Genomic DNA, 13,161 nt, shown 5'->3' on the forward strand with positions numbered 1-13,161 from the left:
GTAGATTATTACTATAGTTAATTATATAACTAGTTAGGTTATAGTAAAAGTAATACCTAATATAAAAGATAAAATATTAGCCTATTTTCTCTATAAAGAAATCTTTATTAACTATAGAGTATTTAAAGAACTGCTCTTAGATAATAGTATAAACCTTCTATCTTAAGTTATAGAAATATATATTAAGATTCTTAAAGTAAAATATTATATAATAACTCTAAATTATCCTAGAACTAATAGAAAGAATAAGAATATAAATAGGTTACTTAGAAAGATATTAATAAAGTACCTTATAGGAAAACTAATATATCTTTAGGATAAATATCTACCTCTAGCTATTTTTATAGTATAAGTATATATTTATACCTAGATAAAACTATTACTATTCTATCTTCTCTATAGTATATATCTATTATTACCTAGCTATCTATAGACTAATTAACTAACTATTAAATAAATTAAAACTTAATTATAATATATTAACTATATATAATCCCTAGCTAATAAGAAGTTATTAGTATATATAATTAAATAGAAGTTAATTTAAAATAGTAACATATAATAATTATAATTTAAATATAATTACTAGGTCTTTATTTAGAATAAGTCCCCTTAGAAGTTTTAGAGTAAGTAATTTAGACTATATTAAATTTAATATTAATATAATATATATAGGGCAGCCATGGGCCTACCCCCTACCCTTATATAATTCAAAGGCTCTACCTCCCATTGTAATGAATGTTATCCCACACTACTTATAAACTAATAACTAAGTAGTGAAATACCCTTGAGGTAGACTAAGAAATTTTATCCTTCTAACACTAAGATATCCAGCATTTCTAAAGAAGGAAATATTATTTAATATACTAAGGACTAAAAAGATAGATACTATTACTAATCTACTAAAAGATAAAAGTCTTGCTAATAACTTACTAGAAGAAAAGATAGATAAATTTAATATCTTACTAGATTTTATAGAGTACCTTAATAAACTTAATCTTAGTATCTTATTATTTAATACTTACTATAAATAACCAGTCCTTATATTATTAACTACTAAAGATTTAGTAGAATTACTAAGAGTAGATAGTAGACTAGATAATAAGTTATCTAAAGATATACTAATACTAGATTCCCTAGGCCTATATTATAATAATATAGTAGGCCCTAACCCAGGGCTAAATAGCAGAAATTAAAATCTAATCTTTATAGAATAATAATAGGAATAACTAAATATAATAATTTAAAATATAGTAGCTACTTCTTTATAAACCTTAATTAATATTTAGTTAATAGTATAATAGCAGAATAATATATAGTAAAGTAATATACTAAGGAAAACTAATAATACTATAAATAGAACTACTAATAAAGAGGTAGGAAGTTATTAAAGCTACTAAAATTATTATTATTATTATTCTAGAACTAGATACTAATAGAGAGATTATAATAATAACTATAACTCTAGTAGTTTAAGTAAAGAAGGTAGTTATTACTTATTATACTACTATAATACTAGTAGTACTAGGTAGTCCTATACTCTTAAAAATTAAGAATAACTAAATAATAGAAGTAGCTAGTATATAGCTAATATTAGATTCTTTTACTCTAATATACTATTTACCTAGAGTAGTAATAAGATTATTAAAAAAGATAATAAGTCCTTTTATTATTCTATAGTTACTTTTATAAATTAACTATAAGTAGTAGAGTAATCTTAATCTATTATAAAGATTAGCTAAAACTTAGATATCTATTTCTAAGGGGAAGCTCTGAGATAGTAGAATATAGAATTAGATAATATTATATAATATAGTTTAATCTATACTAATAATATTAAAGACTAGTATATAATCCTTAAAAAGTAGTTTAGGATACCTCTAAGTTAAGCTTAGTAGTAACTTAAGAATATCTATTATATAATTATAGATATAATTATAAAGAGGCTACCTTTATTATATATATTATTAATTATCTTACTTATAAAATAATATAGTAAAGGTAACTCTAACTTTCTATTAATTCTCTAAGTATAGTAAAACCTAGATATTCCCCTTAGAGAATATATTAATAAACTAGATAAAACTATAACTATAGTAGATTTTATAGTAGTATTAAATAAGAAATAGACTAATTAGTTTAATAAATTTACTAGTATAATAGCTCTATATTATATTCCTATATAAGTAGCTAGATGGAATATACTATATAATAAATTCTATAGGTACTATCCCTAAGTAATATAGTCTTATCCTCCTATTTATTTTTCTAGAGACTATCCTAGTTATCCTACTAGTACTAGATACCCTACTAGCACTAAATACCTATATTAAGGATATAGCATACCCCTACTAAACTAAGCCCCTTATAGTTTTCCTAACCCTAATCATAGCCCTAGAAACACTAATACTAGTAATATATATAGGTAAATCTAAATCCCTTAATAATAAGTATATAAAGACTATAATCCTAGAGATTATAAGGCTAATAAAATCTAGAGAGTATTAGTCTTATCTTTAAGGCTAAACTAGTCTAATTAACTAAGATTCCTATATTACTATAATAGATACTAGAATTATAGTTTTCCCTAGAGATCTTATATATACTATAGTAATAAAGATAGTTATAAATATAATATTAATACTAACTTTAATAAATACCCTACTAGTAAAATAGAATTATACCTAGATAAATTCCCTCTAGATTATTATAATAATTAGGAATATCTAGAATAATAAGCTTAAGAAGATAAATATAAATAAGAATAAGTTAATATATATTTTAGATAACTAATTTAATGCTATATATATGAATAGGAATTTCTATTAAATAATATATTATATACTTATATTATAAGTTATAAGGCAGTAGATACCTTTTATATTAATATTATAGATTTACTAGTAATTAAAGTAATACTAAAATAGAATATATCTTATAATAGTATAGGTTTTTAATTATAGAAGTATATAACAATTAAAGCATACCTCTATAAAGAAAAATAAGTTACTATAATTTACCTAGATTCTAGATATATAATAATAATTATTAATAAGGATTTTCTCTTATAATATCTACTAGATATATAAATCTAGTAATGCCTAGTACTACTAATCCTAGTATATAATATTATTAATAGCTTTATAAGTACTTAGTTTATCTCTATATTACTATTTATCCCTGTAAAATAAGGAACTAGATATTACTTAGTCTAGATTTAGATTAAGGTATATCTTACTTAGGGACTTAAAGCTAACTTACTTATTAGAGTAGATATATTAGGTAAATATAGGTTTATAATTAACTTTATAAGTTATAGGGTACTTATAGTTTCCTATAAGAATACTAAAATTCCTTTAACTATCTCTCTAAAATCTAATAGGATGGATCTATAACTAGTATATATTTAATAGAAAGTTATTATACTACCTTATATAATTATTTAAGTGCTAGTTAAATAATAAGGTCTTACTAATAACTATAACTATATATTTAATATAGCTTAGTATTTATAAGTTATATTATTCTCCTATATTTAGGATATCAACTTCTTATATATTATTATTATAAATTAGATAGATTAACTAGTTATACTATAATACTATAAGAGGTTAGGCCTCTTATCTAAGTTTAAAGTAATAAGTATATACTATATAGATATACTATATATATATAACCTGGTAGTAATACTACTAGAGGAGTTAATAAAGATATTATAAATTAATATAGATAACTTAATAATAACTAAGCTTAATAATAGAATTTATATTTATAGCACCTCTAAAGTTATTAAATAATTATTAATAATTCTTATAGCTTATTTAATAGTATAGAATAATACTCAGACTATTAATATTCTAGAAGAGAGATATGTCACAGGCTAGAAGCCTAATAAATCTATAACCTAGATTTGGATAGTAAGAAATTACTAAAAGGTTCTAACTAAGGCTGTGATAGCTGAACATAAAAAGGAGTATATAAATAGTAGGTAAGATTATATAATAAGATTAATTACTATATTAATTACTACAAGAGTTATATAACTGCTGGTGTCTCTACTAGATAAGAGTTTATTAGTACCTAAGGCAGATTATAAGTACCTAGTAGGCTTAAGTATTTAGTAGGCCCTACCTACTATACTATCCCCCTCTTTAAATTAAGGCTAGTGTGTCTTCTATATAGTAAGTACTACTATATTAGTAAGATTTATAGCTAGCTCCTAAGTAGGCTGCTTATAGCCTACCTACTTAATAAGGTACTCTATTTAATAGCCTTATTTAATATATTTTTTATACTTCTATAAGATCTTCTTAATAATATATTCTACTTTACTATTAACTAGGACTGCTAGTAGCTAGTAATTATTATTTAACTAGCTTAGGAATAGATTACTAGCAGTAAGATATAGTAGACTAATATAGAATATATTATATATACCTAGTAGAGTATCTAATTAGTAAGTATATAATCTAATAGCTTTAAGTACTATAAACTTTATATACTATATATTAAGCTTCCTACTTAGGTAATCTATTTAAATATTCTATAAGTCTAGCTATACTTTTAATTTAATAATATATTATAGGGCTACTAAGTAAGAGTAATTTAAGTACTCCTCCTAGTACTACTAGGCTATAGCTAGTTCTAATTATACTATATTAATAGCTTTTCTTATCTTTATTATAATTACTTTAGCCTTAGTCTTTAGTAAATAGGCTGTATAGATAGTAGCTATCTTATAGTCTAGCTCTTTAATCTCTAATAGTTTAATATTATATCTATAATCTAGGAAGAATAGGCTAACCCCTATACTAGCTATATTCTAGCTATTAATTATTAATTAGGCTATTAGTAGTAGTAATTTCTAATTAGTCTATATATAGTTATAGAAGTTCCTAAGGTAGGCCTCTAGTATTATATTTATTTATTTAATCTACCTATCTATTTATAGGTAGAAGGCTATTAAGAGATACTATTAGATACCTAGTTATTTATAAAAGTACTCCTAGAACTAGCTAATAAACTATAGACTATAGTCTGAAGTAATTATACTAGGAATACTATAATAACTAATAAATTAATTAATTAGTAGTTAGGTGACTATCTTAGAATCTATTTACTTATAGAGTACTAGAATTATACCCTTCCTAAGCCTATTACTAATTACTATAATATCCTTAGCTATTAGAGGTAGGCAGCTTTATAATAAAGTTAATAGCTATCTTATACTACTTATAATCTAGGATTAGTAATAGCTTAAGTAATCTCTAATATTATTTATACTATATATAATTAGTACTATACTTATTATAGTTCTATATAAATTATTAAATATCTATAGAGAGCTCTAGCTAGTAGAAGTTCTAGATAATTATTATATATAATATATTCTTCCTAGGGTAGCCTTTTAATACTAAGTTATAAGTCTTCTATATAATCCTTATCTATAGAGGTTTAGAATTAGGGACCTATTTACAGCCTTAATAGAGTAGATAGTTATTTAGTAATATTAAATACTTAGTAATTAATATTTAGATATATAATTTCTTTATAAATTATATAGCCCCTTCCTCTATAGCTTAGTATATCTTTTATAGATTAATATTATCTAGCATAGCTTCTTTCTAGTATTCTTCTAGGGGCAAAGGTGCTTTACTAGTAGATATTATACTAGAGATTATATAATAGGGCTTAGTATATTAGTTATTATATTTACTTAGTAATCTTATATCTAGGTTAGATATTACTTTATAATTATAAAATATTTATATATATATCTAGCTAGTGATAACTTTAAGCAGTACTAAATAATAATTATATACCTTAAGTCTATTATTATCTATATTCTATAGTATATCTTACTCCCTATATAATAGAATATCTAGATAGGTAGCTAGCTTCCTAGGCTAGTAGTATATCTTATAGTTAAATTAGCTTAGGGTGTATAACTAATATATCTATTATTTATTAAGTCTATAGACTATCTTAAAGTATTTAAGGTTATAGTAGTCTATAATAAGCTTAAATTATAGTAAGCTAATTAATTCTAATTCTTACTCCTTAAGAGTATTAATAATAGCTAGTAACTCTTTATTATAGATTTTATAATTATACTCTGTAGGTATATTCTTCTTAGAGATATAGATAACTAGCCTTAGTATTCTATTATTATTATACTAAGATAGAGTAGCTTCTATTACCTAGTTAGATATATCTATCTTAACTATTATCTTTCTATTAAGGTTAAACTATATAAGAATTAGGGCTATAGTAAATATCTTTTTTAGTAGTTTAAAGGCCTTTATTTACTTATCTCTCTATATAAAGAGGGCTTCTTTATATATTAGTACTATTAAGGGTTATACTATATCTAAGAAGTCCTATATAAACTATTAATAGAAGTTTATAAAGCCTAGGAATAAATATATACTATATATAAAGATAAAAGCCTGCTATTCTAATATTATCTTTATCTTAGTAGGATCTATCTATATACCCTTACTAGCTTCTATTATAAATCTAAGATATTTAGTGCTCTTTACCTTAAATTTATATTTATTAATATCTAGCTATAGTCCTATATTCTTTAGGTACTCTAGCACCTATTAGATATATAGCTAGTACTTAGTAAGAGAACTATCTATAAAGACTAGTATATTATTAATATATATAGAGGTAAATTTATCTAGGAAGTCCTAAAGGGTCTAGTTAATATACTATTAGAAGATACTTAATATATTTACTATACTAAAGGGGGTAACTAGCTATTTAAATAAGCTAAAATAAGTATAGAAAGTAGTTAGCTATTTATCTTCTAAGGTAATATAAATCTTATAGAAGGTAGTAATTATATCTAGCTTAGTAAACTACTTTACCTTTAAGATATATTCTAGGGTTTTATTAATTAAAGAGAGTAGGTACTAATCCTTCTTTATAATTATATTTAGTATATAATAGTTAATATAGAATTATAATCTACCTCTAGGCTTATAGGTAAATAGTACTAGTACTATAGCTATAGAACTACTAATATAAATAAAGCTCTTCTCTAGTAGTTTTATTAATATCTTCTATAGTACTAAGAGTTCTTCTTATAATATACTATATAATAGCTCTTATAGGGGTTCTATTAACTTCTCTTTATTATTCTTAATAAGTTTAATTTAGTAATCTATACCTAGATAATATAGTAGTAGTTTATTAGCCTTCTTCTAGTTAAATATATTAAGAAACTTATAGTAGTACTTTAGTAATTTTATAGCTAGGTTAGTATACTTCTTAATCTATAAGGCTATCTTAATATCTTAAATACTAGTAGTAAAGACCTATATAGTCTTATTCTTTCTTTATATTAGTTATAGATAGTAAATCCCTAGGTACTAATCTATTTTACTATTAGCCTTAGCTTATTCTTAGTACTTTTAATTATAGATTTATTTATAAGTTATAGCTAAGGCCCTTTAGCTTCTATTATTACTCCCTAGTCCCTTATCTAGGGGATCCCTAAGATTAAGTTAGTCTTATTACCTAGCTTTAGTACTATATATATATAGACTATATATTAATAGCTACTACTAATATCTAAGGATAAGTAAGTAATTATTAAGATAATACTTCTTATTATATTAGTATAGTTCTTTAGATTAATAGGCTTAATCTTAATCTACTCTAGTTATAGCTTCTATATAAAGTATTTAGCTATAACTATATAAGATATATATTCTATATTAGGTAGGATCTGATAATTATATTCCTTATTAATTATACTAGATACTATAACTCTAGAATATTAAATCTAATAACCTTTTAAAACTACTAGTAATTAATAAGTATATCTTCTTTCTTAGGATATAGATAGTACTAGCTTTTTAGTTATATTAACTATTTAATAGGCCTCTATAAGAGTCTTTTTATAGAAGTAGCTAGTTTTCTAACTTATTAGTATTATTAGTAAGCTCTAGAGCTTATATATCTAGCTTATTATCTTTAAGTAGGGGCCTAATAGCTTAGGAGGCTTAAGATAGTTTTACTTCTCTACTCTATAGAGGAATAGTACCTAAGTACTAATAGCCTTTAATTATATAGTCTAAGGCCTTATAGTATAGGCATCTCTCTTTAGTATAGTAGTAAGACCTCTTAGTCTTATTAATCTATTTTATATATTAATATTAGTAAGCTAGGGTTATAGTAGTTAATTCCTAATCTATAGGGTTACTAGGGCTTAGTATATTTAGGACTAGATTTATTAAAGATATAAGAATATAGATAATATAACTATAGCTTATAACTTATATACCCTTTCTATATTACTTAGCTTAGGCTACTCCTTATATATAAAAGGCTTTAATTTAGTCTATAATTATCTATAGCTACTAATAGTAGCCTTTAAAGCTTACTTTCTTAGCTATACTAAAGAGCTATATCTATATCTCTATATTTAAGGTACTATTAATAAAGGTTTACTTTATATTATTAGTCTAACTATAACCTCCTACCTCTATTAATAGCTAGTTAAAGTCTGCTAATATATTACTAAAGGAATAACTATCTTATTATAAATAGTATAGCTCTTCTATAGCTTTCTCTATATAGTTCCTATCTTAGAATATAGTATTAAGCTAGCTAATTATATAATTTAAATTAGCTCTAGTTATAGTATAGTTCTAGGTATACTAGTCTATCTAAGGGCTTATTATAGTAGTAGCTTAATCCTTAAGCCTAGTAAAGGTATACTATATATAATTATAATAGCTACTAAATATAAAATAGTTAACTTCTAGTTTCCTTACTAGATTAGAGTAGAAGATATTATATATAGCCTTATTAATACTATTATATTAATTAGGATTAGATAGAATTAGCTTTAGCCTTCTTAGTGGTTTATTTATAGGGGTAGTAGTAGGAGTAGATACTATAGGGGTTATCTAGGTAATAGTATCTAGCTAGGGAGTAGTAGCTATCTACTATACTTCTATTTAAGTTATTTAATCTATAATCTCCTATAACTATCAGGCTATTTAGGCTATAGGGTCTATTTATATAGTATTCTATTACTATATATATTCCTTATTAGGTCCTTCTAGTAATATTAACATCTATAATAATATATTATTATAACTTATACTGTCTATACTATCTATATTATCTATTTTAGCTATTCTATTTGGTTCTATGGTTTGTCTGGTTTGCCTGGTTTATCTGGTTCATCTGGTTCATCTGGTTCGTCTGGTTTGTCTGGTTCATCTAGTTCATCTGGTTTGTCTGGTTTGGCTGGTTTGTCTGGTTCATCTGGCTATCTATCACTAGCTCTGTCTGGCTGTCTAGTAATAAGTGATTTCTAATGTCATAGGCTAGAAGCCTAATAAATCTATAACCTAGATTTAGACAGTAAGAAATCACTAAAAGGTTCTAACTAGGGCTGTGACAGCTAAATATAAAAAGAAGTATATAAATAGTAGGCAAGATCATGTGATAAGATTAATTACTATATTAATTACTATAAGAGTCATATAACTACTAGTGTCCCTGCTGGACAAGAGTTCATTGGTGCCTGAGGCAGATCACGAGTGCCTAGTAGGCTTAAGCATTCAGCAGGCCCTGCCCGCTACAAGATAGATATATATTTACCTTAAAAAGGGATGGGAATAGTAAATTAAAAAAATAGCTAAAGTCTATAATATTAGTTCTAAGTATAAAGTAGTTATAGATAAAACTTTTAATATACTATATTAACTAGGAAGAATAGGTTTTTTAATAAATATTACCCTATTAGATACTCTAGTATCTATCCTTAATCTAGCTATACTACTATAATCTATACCTCTACTTTTAAAATTTAAAAAGCTATCTTACCTACCTTTATTAGTATTTATTATTAACTAATTAGTAAGTAGTAAGATAAAAAGTAAAATAGTAATTAATTTCTAGGGAATTAATATAGTAGTTATTCTAGATATCTATTCTATACTATCCTAAGCTAAAATTATTTTAGAATCCACTGGATATCCTTATATATTAGTTATAGATATAATTATAATATTTTACTAATAGCTATTATACCTAGACTTATAGTAGTTTACTAGAGTTATAATATATAGGGGGTAAGAGTATTTCTATATATATTTTATAGAATTTATTAATAGTATACTATATATTTAATAATAAGTTAATTTAATTTTTAAAGATATAAAATCTTTCTTATAGATCTATATTAATAACTTTATATTATAAAGTAAGACTTTTAAAGATTATATATAATAATTATCTATATTCCTATCTAAATATACTAAAATATAGATAATACTATTACTATAAAAGATATTTATTACTTTTCCTTTAGTTTAACTATTAGGCTAGAATATATTATTATTAGGTATAACTATTATAGAAGAAAAACTAAAGGCTATAGTAAGCTTTAATTCCTTATTATATTATCTAACCTTAATATATATATTAGTTTTATAGGCTAGATATAGAGTTATATCCTATACTACTTAGCTATTATCTCACTATTATAGGATTATAAAATATAGTTATTAAGTTAAGGTCCTATAAAGAGTAAAGTATAGAAATATTATATAGAATATATACTACTAGATAATATTACTAATAATAAAAGAGAAAGTTTTAATTCCTTATAAAGCTATCTAAAAAATTAATATATACTAGTATATTAAGACCTAGATTTACTATTATATACTAATATTAACTTCTCTAAGAAATAAGATTATAGTACTATAATCTTTTATATTAAATTTAATATTCTAAAAGAATTATACTTTAATATAGTATAGGATTAAGTAAAAAGTCTACTACTAGAGGTAGTATTACTAATTATATTTCTTAGTTATATATTAATAGTATTAGAGAGGAATTACTAGTAAATAAAGCTAGTAGTCTTAAGCCTTATCTAGGTTCTCTAGAAAATCTACTATATAATTAAAGTATATAAAGTAGGGGTATATTTCTATACTAATTATTCTATTATAGTAGATATTACTTAATAAATAAGCCTATTAATATTATTAATAGATAAGCTTAATCTATACTTAGTTTATATATTATAATATATCTAGTTATTTCTAAACCTAATACTTTTCTATAAGCCTGGAAAAATATATATTATTCTAGATATACTATCTTATTTACCCTTATTTATAAAAGATAAGCTGAATCTAGCTATATTAGATATAGATCTACTAGATATTCTTTTTAGCTATATTTTATATAATAATTATTCACTAGAATAATAATAGTCTATAGTTATTAGAGTTATACTATCTAGTAATTTTAAGTAGAGAGTTATTACTAGATATCTAACTAATAAATAACAGTCTTAGATTCTATAAGTACTCTAGATTAATTCTAACTTATCTATTCTAGTAACCTTACTATATTATATCTAAGATAACTTACTTTATATAAATAATAGATTACTTTATATACCTTATATATTACTTAGGGAAATATTATAAATAGCTTATAATAAGAATAGATATCCTAGAGTGAATTAAATAATAGAACTATTATAAGAACTAATTTTTAACTAATAGTAATATTAGGTAAAGTAATATAATATAATCTATTACTAAGCTAATTAACCCCCCTAAGCTAATTATCCCTTATCTAATTTTAATATATTTAAATATTTAAAGCTATCTAAATTAACTAAAATAATATATTTCTATTAGATCTAGCTAGTAGGGTGTGTAGGGCAGCTAGATCTAGTATAACTAATAATAAAGTAATTAGAATACCTTAGTAGTGTATATTTAGGGGGTTCTAAAGATAGAGGTATAGAATTAGTAGATAGCCCTCTAGCCTTATTATCTAGTATCTAGATTACTTCTATTTCTGCTTCTCTTTCTTATTTACTAGGTGTAGATTATAATTCTTCTTTATAAGAAGGGCTATACTATATAGAGTAATCTTATAGCCCTTAATAAGCTATTCTAATATATATTTTAAAGGTAAAGAAGGGCTCTAAGATCTATACTTAAGAAGCTTCTTAATTAAGGAGGCTTACTTACCTAATTAATAGATATTATAAGATATTATAAGTATAGAATTTAAAGACTAACTCCCTAGAATAAGGGGGGTATTAAGGTAAATATAAAGCTAATTTAGTATCCTTTCTAGATTAAAAAGAATAATTCTAGCTATTAAAAAGCTATTCTTAATATTTATAAGCTTAAATATATTATAATAAGCTATTAGATATACTTTAAGGAAGTCTAATTTATTAATAGAGTTATATTCTAAGTATATTCTTTACTTAATAAGGCCTCTGTAAGCATGCTTTAATAAGCTAAAATAATTAATATCTAGTAGTTATAGAAGATAAGAAGAATAAGAAGGTATATAAATAGTAATAATATTATTATTCTTATAGGCTTTATTGAAACTAGGTATTAGATGGCTTCTATAGCTATCTAAGATAAGTAGATAATATCTTCTAACTATATAGCTAGTTATTATAGGGATAAAGATCTTTTAAAGCTACTAGAGGCCTATCTTATCTATTATCTATTTATTTTAACTAACTTTAATTCTCTAATTAGGTAGTAGAGTATAATCTTAATATTATCTCTTAATATAAACCTTCTCCTTAAAGATTATATATAAAGGAAGTACCTAGCTAGTAGTATTAATATATTTAATTATTATAATCTATTCCTAATTACCTAGCTAAATAAGATAAGGCTTTCTAGGTATATTAGCTCTTATTTAAAGTTATATTTAGTATAAGTTTAGGTAAGTCTAACCTTAGTTAGAACTAAATTACTATAATTTTAAGTTAAATTTTAGAAATTAAATCTAAATCAAACCTAATCTAGGTTAGTTATAGTTTTATTATAAAAAACTATAGCTAGGCCTAGCTAGGCATAGCTAGGCCTATACTAACTAACTATAGTTAGATTTAGTTTAGTTTTAAGTTAGATAAACTATTATTTTTAACTATTTTAACCCTTATTATTCCCCCTAAGGGCCCCCTTTAGGGACCTCTCTAGGGCTATACTTATATAAATTATTATTTTTATATAAAATATATAGTAATTATAGTTAATCTAATATATATTAGAAATATTAATTTGATATCTATAGGGTTGAATAGGTGGTGGTTAAAAATTATTTAAAAAGATAGTAGTTATTAGACCTTAG

Source organism: Aspergillus lentulus, assembly GCF_001445615.1.
Source record: "Aspergillus lentulus DNA, contig: Alt08, strain: IFM 54703, whole genome shotgun sequence".
Classification (NCBI taxonomy): domain Eukaryota; kingdom Fungi; phylum Ascomycota; class Eurotiomycetes; order Eurotiales; family Aspergillaceae; genus Aspergillus; species Aspergillus lentulus.